The following is a 20,243-nucleotide window of genomic DNA, read 5'->3' on the forward strand; positions in this document are numbered from 1 at the left end:
ACGTATTTCCTTTTGTGCCCCCACTGGAGGATCTGCTCCCCCTCCCATTTTACGCGCAAGCACTCACGCGCATTACACACTCTGTCCCTACATGAACACACACCATTCCGGCCACTTGGAAATTTCCCATCACACCGCACAGGATATTATTTTGCCGCTAAATCAGCGGAACTCTCCGCCAAGGTGCGCCCTGCGATGCGCCAGTGGAGCGTCTGAAGGTAGGTTGCTTTTTTTTTAAATGTATTTTGTTGTTGCAACATTGTAATCCGATTACCTCGGTGCACATCTCTCCTGCGGCACACGCCGAAAAGCCGCTTGACCTTCTCGAGCTATCGGCGCTTATTGAACGGAGAAGAACCAGCGCCGCGTGTGCGTGGTTGCTGCTGTGTTGCGTGCGTGTGCATCGACCGGTGAAGTTGTGTCCCCCCAACACGCTGAGATGCTTCGTTGAATCGACGCGCAACTTGTGGAGTCTTGATACCCACGAGCCGGTCCCTCCGGCGGCTTCACCGGTACGGGCTGCTGTAGAATGCCCGCCGAAGAGGCGTCTCTGGCGGCTTTTGTTTGGAGAGTTGTCCGAAGGAGTGGGTGGCGTGGGAGGGTGTTGGGGCAAATTCGAATGCGCGGCTTCTCGCCATGTTAATGTACGGGTTCGAAGCATGACTGAATGGATTGTTTGCAACTTTGTTTTATGACCCCGCCCCTGGCCTATGCAATCACCACCCCCAATGAATCGTGTTGCATCCTCCTCACTTCATTGTATTGCTTCCTCATATCTTCGATAGAGGCTGTCTGTTGCATGCTATCGGTGCCCTATGAGGGCGAGTGGCGTGTACATGCGTGGAATCAGCCTGCAGCCTCTCCATGCACGTTTGATTCCATGGCTCCACTGCCACACCCCTTCCCGTAGAGCAGCCTGCTATGACTCCATCATGCTTTGTGTAGTGGTGTGTATAATCTGGTCAATATATTGTAGATCATACAATTTTATGGTGCAGGTTTTCGCAGAACAATGCTTGGGCGCTTTTCATCATGCAGGTTGAGCTGAGAAATAAGGGAGGTCAATAGAACTTCCTTTGACCTCACCTGGCTGCCTGCACGCAAGCCATCTAATTGAGGGGTCACCTGGTTCTGGCAGGCCAAATAAGTATCCGGTAGCCCTATTATAAAATGCGTACACCAGTGAGCTGCATCCAACAAGTTTTTTTTGTTGCATCACACTTGTATTTTGAAATGACAATTTTGAAAATAACTTGTAAACGGTCATCCCTCATTGTTGTCACAGTTCGCTTTATTACCGTCTCACTATATTGCAGCCTAATTTTGTTTTACTTATTCTTATTTATTTATTTGTTAAGGATACTTGGCAGCCAATGAACTTTCAGTCCCTTTCTTGAACAAACGGTAATACAAGAGAAATGTAATTAGCACATTTATGAGCTGTCGATGGTCACAATTTATGCCAAGTTACTCGAATGTGGAATGGCTAATGGTTAGCCACTTAATAGCCAGAGCTATCCTCGGCCAGCTCTACACTCTCATTGGCAGACACCGACATCACTCAACACACCAGGCAACACTCATTCAATCACAGGTGCTACAGTAATGTGAGGATGAAGACCCTAAGAGTAGATACTTGTAAATACTATGTTCAACTCATGTGCATATTTAGTATTTGTGTATCCAGTATAATGCTTTAAAATAAAATAAATGTCTGGTCACCACCTTGCGGATTTTTAGCTCTTCTTATTAATCAGTTCCAAAGAAGTTGCTTTCAGTTTGAAAAAGGTCAGTGACCGCTAATTTAATTTCTGTCTGTTCTGGAAACTCACCATGCAGTGAAAAAGGGTAATTCATGAAGGACTGACAGCATTGCTTTTGTCAAATCCAAACTATCAAAGAAAGACATGGAGTCCTGCTTAATATCAAATGTTCACAAATTGTTGGTCTAATGGGATGATTCCCAGTCATTTTTTTTAACTTTCTGCTATAATATCAATATGAAATACTAGTGCACTTGCTAAAAAAAGGTTCATCTGTTATGACTTGCGAGATTCGCAGTAATCCAGGTCATGGCAAACTATCAAGGTTGAATGGAGGCAACGGGACCCCTTTTGTTTTGGTGGGGTTTTTTTTGTTTGTTTTTATGCACGCACACACACACATTCAACATTCAACATTAAGCGTTACAGTTACAAAAAATCCTATTGCTGACCTTTTGAAGACTTGTGGTGACGAATGTGGAACGTTTCTACATTCATATATTCAACTTTGTCATCCACACAGTGGCACATTTTTGGAATGAGTGTTTTTCAAACTGCAGCTGAATAAATGTTTTTTCAGCCTTTTATAAAGCCTTGTCTGAATGTGGTCTGAAGACATGTTTCTCAGAGTGGAGAATGAATTACGTATTGCATATTGTTGTGGTGGCGCCGAATGTTTGGCCTTCAATACTTGGAACGGGATGGGAGATAAACATTTGCAAATCACTTGGACTGTTTTTGAATTTTTTTTGTCTTTATCTGTTTCCATATTACTTTTGACTTAAATGAGGAAATTGCCAGATTTGGCACAAATTGGTTATACTTGCAGAGGGCGGTGGCTCTCGAAACAGTCTAATTTCTGCAGGACAGGAAAAAGGATGTCAAGTGTATTATGATTCTTCACAGAGATGCTATTAAAACACCTGGGAAATGTGTAAAAAAAAACACAATAACAAAAAAATGCAAAATTGATTTTCAAGTTGATCGCTAATCACCTGTGTTGAAAATTTCCTTGCCGTCCTTTGTAGTTTAATGTTGGCTGTTTTAGCATACAGCTCCCTGTCCATTAACTTCAAGTGGCCTAACTATCTTGGACGTTCTTGTCGGCCAGGAACAAATGAAGAGCTTTTTCATTACCTTAGCACTGATCCATGATGGCTTTAGTGGTCGTGAGCAGTAATGTTCTTTGCCACTTAAATTTAATGTTCTCAAAGCGGGACGCTGGAACAAACACCGTTCTGCTGCGGCGTAACTGTTCACATGTTCAGTGCTGAAATCACCATGTAGACGTGAGCGTCATCGGACTGTAAAACGACCCGGTCGATTTGTTTATTGATGAGCCTCGGGTGGATGAATGGCCTCTAGTGAGCATGTGTGAAGGGGTGTGGTCTCGAACTCCTCATTAGACGTGCGTGGCTTATTTATTGATTTTTGGCCCTGCATAAAAACAGGCTTGAGGAGAAGGAAGTAAATGATCCATAGTGTTCATCACATATAACATAATGCACATGACTCTGAGAGTATTGAGCCTTACGATCACGGTGATAATAATAATAATAGTCAGTCCAATAAGAAAGGAAATGGTCCTCAGAACGGGGAAAACTGTAATATACTTTATATGGAAGCTTGTTCAAATGAGACATTTTTCTTTTTAAGAATCCAAATAAAAGGTTTCATCAGTGGTAAGCATGTCTGCCTAACACAGGCTCACAGTTTTGAGGTTTGGAAGATTTTCGAACTGAATGCCCATCAAGCACAGGCACATGTTAGCCTTATACTGTACATTTGGATGCCACTTTATAAACAGTTGTCGACTGGCGGGGGGTTGTAAGGGCCCCCCACCCAGTTGGCCCGCCCACACAATAGCCTCTGCAATTCGTTGTATTTTATTCACGAGTCTTTTGAGACATGAGCCGTCTTTGGACAATTTTAATTTTGAATAGCGAGCAAAATTTTGAGTTAGGTGTGCTAACTATGGTGGCAGCGAACTTCACATCAAGCGACAGTTGGCCAGATGGCGAACAATTATTCACAAATGAGGCCAAGTGCTTGCTTAAAAGCTGTTTATTGCTGCTCTCTGTTAAGGTTTTCTGTATAGCTACATGTAAAACGTTGAGACGTTTTGTATTTAACCAAACCACATCATTTACAAAGTTTTGCTAGCTTAATGCTAATAGATAAGATAAGATAAGATAAGAAAACCTTTATTAGCCTCGCAACGGAGAAATTCCCAATTCACAGCAGCAAAGTTATGAAAGGAAGAAGTACAACAACAAAATATAGGAGCTGCTGGAAAGGCAGCCACTCTCGCGGCACCATTTTGAAGTCAAAATAACAAAAATAACAACACAACACATAGGACACAGACAGTCGTGCAATCTTCACCAATTTTCTGCATACACTTTGTTGTCTGAAGCAGTTATAGATGATAGAGGAGAGGATCAAAGTGTCCTTTCTCCAGTGGATCAGAGACGTCATGCTGAAAATGTGCTCACATCTGCTACAAGCTAAGTTTTGAAAGCAAACGCGAAGCTGTAGCGTCCATTGACGAAAAGAGATTAGTTCACTTCTCCTATCCCATGTAATCCGCTTCAAACTCCAAGCCGCGACTCCCAGCTCCAAATCCGCATCGGCGCTCCGCGCAAACGCTCCTTTCTTCTCATCATCGGCTCCTCAAGCCTTACATCCATCCAGCCGCAGACCGTTCAACAGCACCGATCTCTCCGCTGAACAAAGCGGGGCTGTGAAAAATGCTGCCCATTACAGGCGCAAGACACAAGCGCCCCGGGACTGTCCAGCAACGACAGTCAAATGGCGCCGACATTCCTCCCAGTCAAAAACAGTGCTGGTATACCCATGCTGCCGAGAAGGCGCAAGCACAGAGTCTCCTCCTTGATGAATGTCGTGGCCAAAAAATGCTGAAAAAAGTCCACATCAGGTCCACACGACGCAACAACAAACACAAAGTGACAAAACAAACACAAAAACAACAAAAAAAGCAAGGCTCATGAGAGCACTTGCTGACGGCTGCCTACTCGGGCACCATCTTGACTTCAAAGTACAAATATACTTCAAATATACAGTCCAAATTGAGAACTAGCCTCAAATGTGCAAAAATTATGAACAACTTATATTCGAACACAAGCGCAGACACACATGCCAACGAGGTATATAGTACAACAGTACTCGGAGGAGTATATACCATATCTTGTGCAAAAAATAACTAACAGTATTGGAGCTTATATGCTATAGCCTTCCGTGTTACACCATGTATGTGTCGTATCGCCGTATATATTATACTGTACCAACTTCAGGGTGAGCAGCACAGGGCCCCTTGACTTATCACGATACACAGAATAGGAAGCCGCCGAGTAACACGTGAATTTAGACTTGAAGGCAGTGTGGATTTGTGCCTTCAGCTAGACCACGTACTGTATCTGATAGTTATTTAAAACCACTTGAAAAAAAAAAGAAGCACTTGACGTATTGTTTCAATTTGGATCATCAAAGTTGGTAAAAGGTAAAAGTAAAGACGGTGGTCCCACAGTCATCACTGTGAGATGAATGACACCTATGTTTTGCTACTTTCTGGTGTCTTCTTTATGAGCTTTCCAGAATTATTTGTCACATGATCTCTTCCAGCTGTCTGGATGTATTTATATACATAAGCACCCCTGCGCCCCCCCCTCCCAAAATATCCTTATTTGCCTCCTAAAAATTGCTCAAAATAATCATGTTGTTATTGAAATTTAATTTTGAAAGCACCCCCCATAATTAATCTAAAATACAATTTATTTGTTAATTAATTTTTTCCACTTCTGAAAAATGTTCGACTTGCCTCTGTTGAAATGAAGTGCACACGGCCAGATTTTTTTCATTACTGCACCATATGTATGCACAGTATGTGGACTGTTCGAGCTACAAGATATGAAAATGTAATCACGTGGATTTCTTCGTCCTTACTTCAACTATATCATTGCGAGTAAAAATATTTGCCCAGTTGAAGCATTTTTCTCCAAACGTGAGGCTTTTTTTTTTTTTTAAATAAATGGTGCATGCGTGAAGCCCCCCCCCCCCCCCAGCTAATTAAACCAAAGACTTGTATACAATTTTCACAATATGTCCCCTTTAAAAGTATATCCCTATTTGGGGTCTTTTTGCCAGGTTGAAGCATCACTGTGACCTGAGTTCTTCAGATATTACTTTCTATGTATTGGTTCTTCCTGCAGCCTTCAAGCTTCACAGGGAAGAAATATAATCAGGCGCCTGGTCCATGACCAGACTGCTGGCTTTCAGACTGTCTCAGGTGGCTCTCACACTTTGAATTCCGAGCACTCCTTTTTCCAAAGAAACGTCATCTTTCCCAAATGTATCCATCAAATCAAGGAGTGGCCCAACCAAAAGTTAAAACTAGAAACTCTGACTAAGTCTGCTTATTAACACCTTAAAAAAACAAAACATCAAGAATCCTAGATCAGTCCGAGCAAGACACAGACAAGCTGGTTCACATGTTCATTGTCAGTATATTAGAGTGACTATTCTAAAATTGTTTTTCTCACACACACACACACACACACACATACACCTCAGATTTTTCAGCATTTTGCTTGGTTTGAATTGAGGCTGTCTCAGCATGCATTGGGTGTGCATGTAGGACCACTCCTCAAGACCAAACAGCTAACATCATATGATCGGAGCAAATAACACAAAGTGCCCGTTGAGACCATCACCCAAAAAGGTATATGACTCGTCCCTTTTTATTTTAGCGATGAACGCGCCCGCGTCTGCTGCCTCGACAGCTGTTGGCTTGTAACTCCCAAAGTTGTGAACAAATGGTGCTCTCGTTTATTCAGCACGTTTGTTGACAAATTTCCACATTTCTATCAGTTATCGGAGTATTTTAGTGGCTATGACACCATGGTGTGTGAAACTAATCCACAGGTGGAATTCCCCTGCAGAGTCACTCGCAGCTTTCTTATGGGGAACATTGCTGGGAGTGATGGAAATGTATCCCACCCCCATTTCGCCAGTCTGTCTGCCCCCCCACAGCCTCTGGGGTGTCTGTCTATTCTTGGTGTTCCCATCAGGGTTAGATTCTTGCTGAGAATGTTTGGCGGCAAACTCTCCCTTTGAATAAGGCCACCTTTCTGGAGGATGTGTTCAGATGGTCCCAGTGTTGCCTAGTGAAATGTAGTGCGAGATCATTTAATGTGCATGGGGCCAGATTTGACGGGGAATGTTCATATTTTAGGGTTGTCCCACCCAGCGTTGTGTAACTGTCATGAGGTTGCCGAATTGACATATTTGAATGGACGGGAGAATATGCGCAACCAGAAAAGTGTGCATCTGTGCCCCTATTCTCACAGACGCAGTAGAATATGGCCCTATGTGAATAACCGATGTAAAAGGGCACGCAATGGAAACATGGGTGGGTTTCAAACAAAAGGTGCTCTGTTATGAGTTGTTGATCGGTTGTCGATACAAAGGAGTGGAAATAAGAGCTGAAATGTTGATCTCTTGCCTCAGACTCATCTTTTCATGCCAAATCAAAATGTGTTCACGTCGCTGAAACTGCTTCAATTCTTTTGCGGAGGAGTGTAGATTCCTGTGAAACGAAAGGTCATGCTAAATGGGTTTTCAATTGTATAGTGCTTTTCTACCTTTGGACCTCAAAGCACTTTTAACGCAGCATCAGAAGCAACTGGGGGGGGCCTCAGTATCTTGCTCAAGGATGATTCGACATTGTCACATTGTCTCAACTGGTGAGACAATAACTGAAGTGTGAAAAATGTGTGACCATCTCATCCAGTAGAGATGTCTCAGAATCACAAAGCAATGTTGTGCTGAGGAAACTTCCAACCAGTCAGATAACATTTTAACAGGTTGTTAAGATCATTTAGCCTGACACTTGGGTTCAGTTCAGTCCCTCGTGTTCGGCATTTCATTGGAAACTGTCCCAAAATATCCCACGAGTGCTGCCTAACTTTTCACCATGCTCCCTTTGGGGTGCGGCGGAGCCCTACACGACACTGTCCTTTTACTTGTCGACAGACTTGTGTGGAATGTCTGGAATGTCTAGCAAAAGCTCTTTGCACTGTCCGTTCTTTTTCCCATGTCAACTTTCTGATTCGAAGTTACCTACACGTAATGGGGTGTCAGTCAACCTACGAATTTGCAGGCTTTGGAGGTACTGTAAAACTGGGAATGAAAAATCTAACATTCTATACTGGTGTTTGCTTGAATCATATACTGAGGCGTACAACACATACGGTGGTACCTTTTACGTACATTCGAGTGTATTTCATTACGTGGCCAAATCAACGTTTCCCATTAAAATAACTCTAATTCCATTATTCCACTCCAGCCACCCCAAAAAAGTACAGGTTCAATTACTAAAAGCTTGGACAGGATGAGTCGTAACAATGATAGTGCCTTTTAAGGGGTGCAAAGTAGTAAGCGATGACAGCAGCATGGTCATGTTTTTTTTTTTTTTTTGCAAGTTTCGGGATATGCATTTTTGTTACTGCAGCTATTTGCTGGTGTTCTCATTTTGTACATCGGCAAGTGTGCCTCTACTTTTTTCCCACTTGACTTGAGTGCTGGCTTGTAACTCAAATGTTGAAAAAATAATAATTAAAGCCCCCCCCCCCAAACTTGGCTATACAGTAGTCATAATAAAAAATTTAAAAAAAACTTGTAATTGGGAACCTCGTAGTTCAATTTACCACTGCATAGGACTTACTTTGTCTTCAATAAAAGGGTGTACCTGTAATTATTTCCGAGAAAATGCATGTTCTTTTGGACTTTGATCGAGCGGGCTTTTTCGTACAGTCTGTTTGAGACACCATCAGGATTTTACATTGAGAGAAGAATTTGTTTACTCTGCTGCCTTCTCAACTTGACACATCCAAACCTCTGCTGACGGCAGGGACCAGAAATAACGCTTTAAGTGGCCATTAATGAACGACTGCTCCACAGTCTTTCTGTCAGCCCCCGCCACTCTACCCCGACCCCAACTTGGTGCTTGGCCAGAACCATTCTGTCTTAAATGGGCTCTCAAAGACTTGTGATGTTGTCTCTTGAGCCGAGCTATATAAGGGAAACAATCCTGTGTTTATTAGTTTAGGGCAAGTTCACGGGAGCGCTGCCAGGCCTGGGAGAAGAAAGTGACGTCAGGAAGAAGAAGGAGAAGAAGAAGCAGCAGCATTCAGAGTGTTGAGCTGTAAACATTCCTTTCCTGGTATTTGGTAGAACTTCTGAGAAAGCTTTGTTGCTTGTCAAAGGGACTGGACATGGCTTTTCATATGTCTAGCTTCCTCGTGGGGCCATGTTTGCTAATGTATCTTGTGGTCATGTTAGCGGCCACTTAATGGCTTCAATTTTGGTGGCCCCTGTCCACAGAGTTTAGGGAGCCAGTTGGAAGGAGGCCATCCACCTGCTACATCATGCCAGCTGGAGTAATGTATAACTATTAGGATGTGTTCAAATTGAATGTATTTGATTATCTCGTTCGGACCACAGAAAAAAACAATACATGCAAGTAATTCACTTTGTGTTTTTATTAAAATACAATGGAAGAGATGTATATTATACCATGCATGCCATGCGATTTATTGCTCATGATCATGTGGGCGACTGAGAAGCGTCATGCTACCTTTCTGAAACCGCAATGGCGATAGACTCATCTGCGGCGATCAGAGAGGCTTTCATCTTCTCTCTATCCCAGGCAAACGCTTCACCGGGATCTTGCTCACTCCTGCTCTTCCAGCATTCAGAAGCAGTCACTGTTCCCCAGCAGGTTGGCTTCATGCCCAACCACTTTGCAACAGACCACATCTATGCCGATCGCTTGCTAATCAAGAAGTCCTATAAATTCTGTATCATCTCTGCATCAGGTTCCTAGATCTGAAGGCCAATGAAAGATCTTTACTGACTCAACAGCACCACTGCTGGTTGCAGCCAGTAGTGCATTCCATTTTGCTTCGGTTCCTTCAAGACATTCATATTCAACGATTGAAACAAATGAGACAATCGGCAACACTTGATGAATCGGTTAATATGCTTTTGACCGTGCAAAGTTTAATAATGAATTAAAACTCAAGAAAAAAATGGTTTAAAAAAATTACGATTGACGAGTGTTTGTGAAAGGTTTGGAGTGCAGTTGTTGTGTGTCGGGGTTTGGAGGGCAAAACAGGAGGTGTTTCAGAGTCATGGACCCGCCATGTTCCCATTTGCTCTGTGGACACCACAATGGCTGTCGTTAAATTGTACCATTCACTGCGCACACACATGAAGTGCTGGAATTACGAGACCTTGTTACAGTGTCAAACGAGGGTCAAATGTGATTCAATTTGCCCCGAGTGCGTGCTGTTTACTTCCTGAAATTGAATCACAATTATCCAGTAGCAGTTGAAACACTGGAAAACAAAAAAAAAATGGAAAGTCGTCTTTGCAAACCCTTACGTTTGATACAAACATGCCTGTGTGCAGCTTGTTCTCCAGCTGGCAAGGAGACAAATGCTGTATTGTCACATTCCTCTCTTCACATGGACGTGGGGTGGGGTGGGAGGGGGGCTTAGAATGCCAGGCTTGTCCTCAGTTGGGTTACTTATCTCCCCAGTGCAGTGCATACCCTCAGGGAAATTACTTAAAAAGAAGAGTGAAGGAGGGAGGGAGGGAGGAAGGATTGTATTCACCCACCCACGGGCAACACATGTCATGGACTTCACAATTTATGCTTTTTATGTCAAGTATTTTCATTTATTCCATTTTAGCTGCTTGATTAATTTGGTTTGCAAAATACTATGTACAAAATTTTACTGATGTTAGTGCATTGTGACAGCAGATGACAGTAAAGTGGCAGATGGGGAGTGGGATTTTTTTTGTGATTGTTTTGTTCCTTTCATGAAAATGTGTTCCCTTATTCAAGCTGCTCCTATGAAGTGGCCCATGCGGATAAAATGCGTCTCAGAGCAGCCGTAAAGGCAGGTGAAATTTTAGAGTGAGAAATACATGTGAAGTGCCGGTCCAGAGATTAAAGTCATAGATATCAATTTTTGGAAATGTGCTCCTTCGCCCTCTTGTGCCAACAGTGAGGTGGGAAACATTTGGACGCTCGCATGGCAACAAACCCACACAAGTACAGCCGAGTTGTTTCTTTTAAGCGTAAGAATGAAGAGGTATCTGTTTTGGTAGTAAAAATGAAAATGACCTCTGGCATTCCCGTGTGGTCTTTGCATGTTCTCTCCACGCTTGTGTGGGTTTTCTACTTTTCTATGGCTTTGTTGGAATCAGAGTACTCAGATTCCAAAAGCATGCATGGAAAGTTAAGTGGAGACTCTAAATTGTCCTTAAATGTGAACGTTAGATAAATTGTTGTTTGTCTGTTTGTGCCCTATAATTGGCCGGCGACCAGTCCAAGATCGACCACACTCCTGGCATGAAGTCGCACACATGAACCCTAGCAAGGATATGCGCTTTGTAGTAACAAGAAATATAAGGACAGATCTTAAAAGCATTTTTAATTGATTATTTTGAGTAATTAAATTCAAATATGAAATTGGTATGAATTTGTTTTTTGTGTATTTTCCCTACTCCGGTATAAAAAATGTCAAAACTTTCCACTCACACAAGTTACATCTGCCAGCACGACTGATTTTGAAGGCCCTGGTCGAACTGGATTGACACGGCACCACACAGAGGCTGAAAATTTATGGGACTAAATAAATAAATAATGTGACATTCGCGCGATGAAATCATCCAAAAGAAATTCAATGAAATGAGAACAGTAAACTGTTGGGAATAAAGTAATGGAACAATATTAGAGTTTAGATTATAAATGTGGGGCGGCCCGGTTGTCCAGTGGTTAGCACGTCGACTTCACAGTGCAGAGGTACCGGGTTCAGTTCCAGCTCAGGCCTCCCTGTGTGGAGTTTGCATGTTCTCCCCGGGCCTGCGTGGGTTTTCTCCGGGTACTCCGGTTTCCTCCCACATTCCAAAAACATGCATGGCAGGCTGATTGAACGCTCTAAATTGTCCCTAGGTGTGAATGTGAGCGTGGATGGTTGTTCGTCTCTGTGTGCCCTGCGATTGGCTGGCAACCGATTCAGGGTGTCCCCCGCCTACTGCCCGAAGACAGCTGGGATAGGCTCCAGCACCCCCCGCGACCCTAATGAGGATCAAGCGGTTCGGAAAATGAATGGATGGATGGATTATAAATGTGGGTCCCTGCTTCTGGGATACCTAATAGTGTTGAGTACACTGTTGATTATTGCCTTTTTCCTTTTCTTTCTCCTCGAGGTTTAAAAGGACGTATAGACTGCAGTATTTCTACCATTCTCCAGCACGCGTGTATGTCTGCTCTCCCCGTCCCTCCGGTGCTGCTTTTCCAATTTGCTGACCAAGCAGGAAAGCAGCAGCAGCAGCAGCCTGCTCTCTCTGTCGCTTTCACTCTCTCGCTTCCCTCTTCAGCTCATCAGACTTTCTTTTTCTGCCAATCAAGTCAGCCCCCCCCAACTTCCCAAACCTATCTCCATTCCGCCACGTGGCTTGCAAAGCATGTGGATACTTAACCTTCAAACCAGTTGGCCGCATTAAAAGACGCAGGGTGTGCTTAGCCAGGCAGTGAAGCTGTACACAAATATCGGACTAATGGACGACATCTCCTAAACTGATGGACGGAATGTTCACTATGACTGTGTGTCATTTTCAATAACCTTTACGACAGTGTAGCGGGGAACCCTGCCGAGCCTCAACTCAACAAGTTAGCGTGCTCGGCTTGCCATGGAATGAATAACACAGGTCGATACTTTGAACCCAAAGAAATATCTGGTCTCCAGTAGCAGAATAGGTAGAAAAAAACACATACAGTATCACTGCAAACAAACAAGCATCATGGCTGGTGACAGGTCAAAGGGAATGATGGTGAAGGCTGAAGTCTTAAAAAAATCAAAAAAATTATATGAAAACTCATTCAGTACCAGCCAATTCTAGACCAAGTCTGAAAAGACGTTCAAAAACGTCTTTGGGAGTGAATGAGTTCATAAAGGGTCCGGCTAACCTCTTTTTAAATGTTAAACTGGCAAAATTATCAAAAACCTTGACACCATGCTGATGGTGTAGGCAAATAAAAAGCTTCACAACCCTTCAATGAACCCAAAATGACACCATCAAACCAAAATGGCTGACTTCCTCATCAGTTTTGGACATGGGTCTTTGAGACCAAATTTTGTGTCAATCTGGCACCATTGCGTGATATTCCCCCCCCCCCCCCCCAAAAAAAAACTTTCCAGAGGGTACTACTGAGTGACATTTTATGGGATTTTTATTTCATTAGGTGTGCATGTAGAAAAATTGGTGCGTTTTCAGGCATTTTAAAGACCCTAAAAAAGGCAGTCAATGTGTTGGTCGTCTGTCTCATGAACAACTTTGGACCCACTATAGCCCCATGATAGACATGCTGGAAAAAAATTGTGTTGCTAAGTAAAACTAGATTCAGGACTGAATTTTCAAAGAATCCCAGAGTGCTAGCAAGTCACTTATGGTTTTTGCCTGCGACAACAACCATACGCCACTTAGCATTTGCTCCAAAAAGCTCCCCACCACATGCAGCCGGTACTTTCTCTTTGAACCCTTGAGTAAAATTTTGCTTTGCATTTGGATGCCTTCCCTCAAAGCACTTTGTCTTGTCTTAAGTACGTCTACCAGGACTTCTGGTGGTGTCCGATATCAGAGTGTTTCATTACAGCCTCCTCATAGCACCACCTGTGATATATTAGATTTTTTATTTTCCTGAGAGTACTGTAGAATGAATGCATATATTTATTCCAGAAGGGCTAATATTTGAGAATATATCAGAATCAGAATCACATTCATCTGTATTGGCCAAGTATGTAGAACACACAAGGAATTTGTCTCGGGTAGAACACGCTGCACTAGTATCATCATAATAAACTTGTCAAAGGCTGGCTTTCTTGTATATGTTTTGCATGTACGTTAATATTTTTTAAATTTACGGACTGGCGTTTGCTTTTGAATTTCACCTATCAGAAGCCCAAAGATTATTTTCTGAAAAGTCTCAGAAGCAATAGCCATTGATGGAGAAGTCACTTTTTACCGGGACACTTTACAATTCAAATAAATTGCTTGGAGCACCAAAGACAATGTCAGACCATTCTGTTAAATCCAAGGCCAGTCACCATTGTATTGGTTGGCAGCTGCTGCCACACCTCTCGAAGATGATCCGCCTCTGGCGTGCTGTCCTGACAGCTCCTGTTGTGTCCTGCGTTGGCTCATATTCCGTATTGTCCAACTTGTTCCTTTAAATGCAAACGTCACTCATTTGCTATTTAAATCCTCTGCAAATGATCTCCCAGCTCTTACACTAAAGCAGGTATATTTCCTGTCCCTGGCTGTTGTAACAGGTGACGTGTGAAACAAAGCTGAGTATTTCAAGTTTGCGAGGTGAAGTGGGAGCTGCTCCATACAATAAAGCTGACAGCCTTTCATTTTGGTAGCTGCCACGATGGAAGAACTGGGGATTGGTTTGAGCTGGATTGTTCAGACGCAAAAGGCCTCACGGCAACCGAAAGGTGGTGTACCTCTCATGTTGTTATGGTCATTTTCTCCAGTGTCTCCTGAGGTACAGCGTAGACAAGCACCTGCCTTAAAAGTTGGAGTGGGTCTTTTGCAACAGTAGGTATGTTATAGCATCAACATTTTTTCATCGGTGGAGAATGAGCCCCTTGTTTCATTTGCCCACAATGGACTAACGAAGCACTTGAGAGTTTCAGCTTCTCAAGTTTTTAGTTTGAAGTGGCCACTTGAGTGAAACACTCCAGTTGGTAGCTGAAGGAGAGAAAAGTGCCCATTGGCTCTGACCTGCTCTTGTTCCTACAATCTCCATTTTGGATCCAGTATAGCCATGTTCCCAACAAGCAGTCATCGTGGTACAGCGCTAAGTCCTGATTGGGTTTTGTCAAATTATCTAAGGAGCCAGTCACAAGAAGGTGTCATGTCATATAACCAATGACAACTCTGCATTTCTTTGAGACAGAGTGATTATAGCTCAATAGCTCACAAAAATGGTTTGAAACACACAATCCTTACCACCTGTTCTCAGTGAGGCAAGTTGAGCATGTGTGTGCACAGTCTTCCCATCACATGGAGTAGTGAGTGAGTAGCCTTGCCTTTCTTAAACAAGCATACATGGCACATACTGTAGCTTAACTTCTACCACTCAATATCAACCCATTATTATAATTACCAGGTCTCATTTATGATGCATTTGAGCACGGGGCACTGTTTACATTGTTAGGTACGAGTTGGCTGACATTCTAGCTAGGAAACGCAACTGGTGGTCAGACAGTAGCTACCGCAGTCCTTTTTGAATTGCAAAAAGACAAGCACAGTTTTGGCATGCTAATGAATTAATATTAAAGCCAGGGTGCTACTGACTAGCTAAAGCTAACTGACCGGATGTGTGTGTGTGTGTGTGCGTGTGCATGTGTGCGGATGCGTGTTTGCATGCACACGAGCGTTCATGCGTACACGTTTTTTTGAGCGGTAAAATATGAACACCACCACCCCCCACCAATCGGATGCGTTCCAGCTGCAAAACTGTCCCCATAATCTTCTTCTCAGATACCTGGTTTGTTTCTCATCCACTAACACTTCCGATTCCATCACTTCAAACTTCATTGTGCGCTTGCATTGTTCACCCAAATATTCCATGATGAAAACTTTAAGATCTACATCAAGTGCAAACGTCTCTTTTAAACATTTTACATTAATGCAATTTAGTGTCTGCTTTTTGGGATCTTAGTATATCAAGCCCAAAGTGCTTTTACGCCCAATTACAACTACATTGAGACTTATCCCACATGCTTAGAAGGGAAATGGCGGGACAGTGGCCCGGGTGTCTTCGAAGCGTAAATGCACTGCTGTTGCACGCAGCCCCCAGAAAGGCTCTTTCGCAACCACTGCTAATGGAAAACGATAAGAGTGTTTATCCTAATTGAAATGTGTGCCAATGTCGAGCTGCTCACCAAATTGGAATTTTGACGTGGCTGCTGGCCGACTGTCCGCTAACTCGCAGCTGTCTGGCGGATTAGAGGACTCTCGTTTCTGCACTGCTGAGATGCAAAAGAAGATTAGGTGGGCAGTTCATGAGGGAAGGTCTGCTCGGCTTTAAGCAGCGGACCCGGTCGAGTGAAACGATCCCTCTGTGTATGCTGCTTGATTCATTTGGATGGATGGAGCTGCTTGGTTGTTTCGTGTATGTGCAGAAGTGAGCTTGTGCTGCCACCGGAACAAGGAAGGATCTGTGGTCCTCCTGTCATCAAGTCCTGAAGATGGATTTGATCCCGATTGTTCTGGTCTGCCTTGATCGATAATAAAATGCCCCGACTTTTGAAAAACACGATTGAACCATCCATAAAACCAAAAGGTCTAGTTTGAGGAATAATGGATCTCAAAAGCAATTACAAGAGAGCCCATTCTCCTTCATTGTTGGTGTTTTGTTCACGCGTCTCGTTTAGAATTCAGTGCGGGATGGTTTTTGCACTTTCCCGCACTACATTGTGGAAAAACGATCACTGTCTTCCTAGCTTTTATTTAGTAGAACATTTCAGGGGCAGACATTGCAAAATGCCATTTTTTTCACAAATGGGTGCTGGTAAGAAAAAAAAAAGGGACTAGAGATTTCTCTTGCAGCATCTGTTGTGAGCGGTTGATTTGTCTTGCTGTTGGTCTTTGGAGGCAAACATGTCTGCAGACTTAATCCATCCTATTCAACAGCGATTTATTTTGATCTGTAAAACTCATTTGTTTTGTTTCCCATGCAGCCTTTCTCATATGGTGATGCCTGTGATTCTTCATTTTATTTATTATTGTGATGCTGGAACATTGCCAATGTAATATATCCTCACAGGAGGAGTCCTTTAGAAAGAAATGACTCTTTAATAGTGGTTCGGATTTGCTTTGAGGCTAGAAATCATCCTTTCTAATTCTCCTTTTATATTGCGTTGTCTATTTAGCCTTTTTTGGGGCGGGGGGTATTTACAGCTTTCATGTTGTAAAGAAAAGCAAAGTGCTGCAAAGAGTGTGCAGCGTTTTAATATCTGTCATTAGAATTCCAGCAGTGTGCGTTTGCTGTCAAGACAAACTTATACACACATTTATCAGTGTGTGGGAATCAGATGAAAGTGTTACAAACAATCAAAAAAGATGATCACCAAATTCTGTCACATTTGTTTGTGGGATTTTTGTATTATGTAAATCAAGGTTCAAGGTTCAACTTCCACTTTATTGTCAAATATGCTTACATGTGACATGCAGCATAGATGAAATTTGTTTCTCTCAATCCTCAGTGCAAATATGCATGCAAACATGCTGTGCATTAAACACACAGCTGAGAAGATAGCAGCTACACTGTATAAAAGATATAATATGCAATCTAAACAGTATAAACAATATAGACAATACAAACAGCATAAACAATGGCACTTGAAGCGCCAAAATAATATTCAAATTAACACACATTCTTGTACACATACTGTACATGTTTATGTTGGTTTGCTAGGGAGGACTACTATCACGGTGCCGATAAGAGTGTCAAGATTTAATATTTTAAAAAGTTGTCGTGATTGAACGATCTAAAAAAAAAGTTTCATAATTTCTCAAATTCTTCGTGGGATTTTCGTATTCTCAAATACATTTCATCAAATGCCAATGCAAGCAAGTCCTCATTCGGATTTTCTGTCCGCGTTTGATTCCATTCGTGGAATTGGACTGAACAGGAATTGGGAGGCTGTAATTGAATTAGTGCACGCGTGCCCCCCCCCCCCCCCACACACACACACACTTCCTCTGCAAGGGCAGCACTAATCAGTGAGAATCTCTGCTGTCCCAAGAGAGTGTCGAATGGTTGGTTGCCTTGTATAGAAGCGACATGAGTGTGTGTGTGTGTGTGTGTGTGTGTGTGTGTGTGTGTGTTGGCATCGCTGCCTATTTTAGTGAAAGCATTCTACTTGTGTTGGTGTTTGATTACCACAGCTCGTCTGTAGCTCGCGCAGATTAAATGGTGTGCTTGGACACAAGACTCCTGACCCATTAACCTCTGCTGCTGAGTCCATTATGTTGCAAGTGTGTGTGTGTGTGTGTGTGTGTGTGTGTGTGTGTGTGTGTGTGTGTGTGTGTGTGTGTGTGTGTGTGTGTGTGTGTGTAAGAATGTGTAGCATTTGATGCATAGCAACAGCTGCACTCCAGATGTCCTCAACTCTCGGAAAAAGGACAAAATAGCGACCTAACAAATCAGATTTGCATAGATGAGGCTCTGTTGGACGGAGGTCCAAATGAATGGAAAAGGTTGACACGTGGAGGATTTTGCTCGACAGTAGTGTATTTTGTGCTAGTGTAGGTGGTGAACTTTGCCACACGGTTTTTATCAGAACTTGTGAAGAGGGGTTTAAAGATTTTGGATCTTAGGATTTTTACATTTTTTCTTTTTTTTGGGGGTGGGGGGTGGTTTAAATACAACATTAAAACGTCATTTTCTTATGTTATGTTCCCTGAAAGCTGGTCTCCGAGCCTGTCAGTGATGAATTGCGGTCATGTTTTCAAATAAACGTGACGGTGCCAAGATGCTGAGCCCCACCTTGACCCAGACATACTCCCCCTCACACACATAGCGGGTGGACATGTTCCAATTTATTTTTGCAAAAGGGGGCACCATGTTGTCTGAGCTCTCGCAGAGATTGTCTACACAATGAATTCCCAAGCGGCATATTTGACTTTCTTGCACGAACCCCTGCTCCGCACTTATGGAGATCACCCGTGTTCCCCGTCATTTCATTTCATTGTGATCAACCTTCTGCTGGTTGTTCACTTTGATTTGCCGCCGCCACTTGATTCCTCAACTCAGCGTTTTGCCCTGGGAAGCAAACTCCTTCAGATATCCAAAATGTCTGTGAAGTTGCTCAAGATAAGCTTTTGCTGTTTCTCTCTCTTGCTCTCTTTCTCTCTCTGGCTCTCTTTCTCTCTCTCTTTTTGTGTGGAATGCTCACATTGATTTTCCTAAAGGCAAAAGGGAGCGGGATTAGTGTTTCTCCATCACAAAGTGGTCTGCATATTCCAGGGATTCCTTTTTACTTTAATGTAGCTTTGATCCTCAGGTGACCATCTCCAAGGCTTGTTAAGAAGACATTAACGAGCGCATCTCACATAACTCATTAGATTCAGACTAGGCTCTTGAGACAGTTTGATTTTGTATCTTTCCTTTCATAATATGACAAAGGTATTCGTGTAAAAAGTATGCCGCATTTCTTGTAAGAGTCAGATTTTACTCACACATTGTTTTTATTCATTCATTCCTTCATTTTCCGATCCGCTCATCCTCACAAGGGTTGCGGAGGTGCAGGAGCCTATCCCAGCCGTCTTCAGGCAGTTCGGCGGGGGACACCCTGAACCGGTTGCCAGCCAATCGCAGGGCACACAGAGACGATCAACCATCCGCGCTCACACTCGCACCTAGGGAATATTTAGAGTGTTCAGTCAGCCTGCCATGCATGTTTTTGGAATGTGGGAGGAAACCGGAGTACCCGGACAAAACCCACGCAGGCCCGGGGAGAACATGCAAACTCCACACAGGGAGGCCGGAGCTGGAATTGAACCCGGTACCTCTGCACTGTGAGATCAACGCGCTAACCACCAGACTTCCGGGCCGCCCCATTATGTTATATTCATGTTAAATTCCAACTTTATTTTCATAAAATTGCTAGTTGTTTTTCCCGGAACATAATAACTTAAAATTCTCAACTTCTCGTATTATTGTGGCTTCATTCTCCAAACTTTTTTTTTCTCATCATATTGGAACGGAATTTTCTAAGAAGCATATTCCGACTTTTTTCTTGCAGTCTGGCACATTTTAAAAACTCTTTTGTGCTAATGTTACAACTTTAGTAAGAGAAAATTCTTTCTCTTAATATTTTGAAGTTTCATTAGTTTTATCATATTATAATGTTCCATTAGCCTGCAATGCACGTTTTTGGAATGTGGGAGGAAACCGGAGTACCCGGAGAAAACCCACACAGGCACGGGGAGAACATGCAAACTCCATTTAAACAAAAAAAATGAATTCAGCCTGAATAAGCATTCTGACATGCCGCTACTCAAATGAAGTGGAAAAAAAAGATACATTAATCCCCTCGCATGTATGCAAGGAGCTATCTATTTTGCATGGACGTCCGCTTCACGCTGAGGACAAAACAAAATATCTATATTCATTATTGTACAAATCGAAATACATCCAAAAATTCCCCACTTTAAGTTCCCACGGAAATTGTCCAGACATTTTCCTGCCCTTTGCAATCCTGCATCATATACAAAGAAATGTCACACCGCTAATGTACACTGAAACACATTTTTTTCCCTCATTCGTTCAACATCATGTGGCAGTTTCACACACATTCTGGGGAACACCAC

At 42.8% G+C, this 20,243-nt stretch overlaps 1 protein-coding gene across 1 annotated transcript in view; it reads left to right on the plus strand.

Moving 5' to 3' along the window:
• The first annotated feature begins 90 nt into the window (after nucleotides 1-90).
• LOC147207779 (talin-2) overlaps nucleotides 91-20,243 on the plus strand; it is an 80,006-nt gene continuing 59,853 nt past the window's right edge. The window contains exon 1 of the mRNA XM_086107299.1: nucleotides 91-218. The gene's annotated coding sequence lies outside the window, so the exon portion shown is untranslated. The remainder of the gene's footprint in view (nucleotides 219-20,243) is intronic.

This window comes from Hippocampus guttulatus, chromosome 3 (genome assembly GCF_054856545.1).
Source record: "Hippocampus guttulatus isolate MCC_2025c chromosome 3, RoL_Hgut_1.0, whole genome shotgun sequence".
NCBI classification, from domain to species: Eukaryota; Metazoa; Chordata; class Actinopteri; order Syngnathiformes; family Syngnathidae; genus Hippocampus; species Hippocampus guttulatus.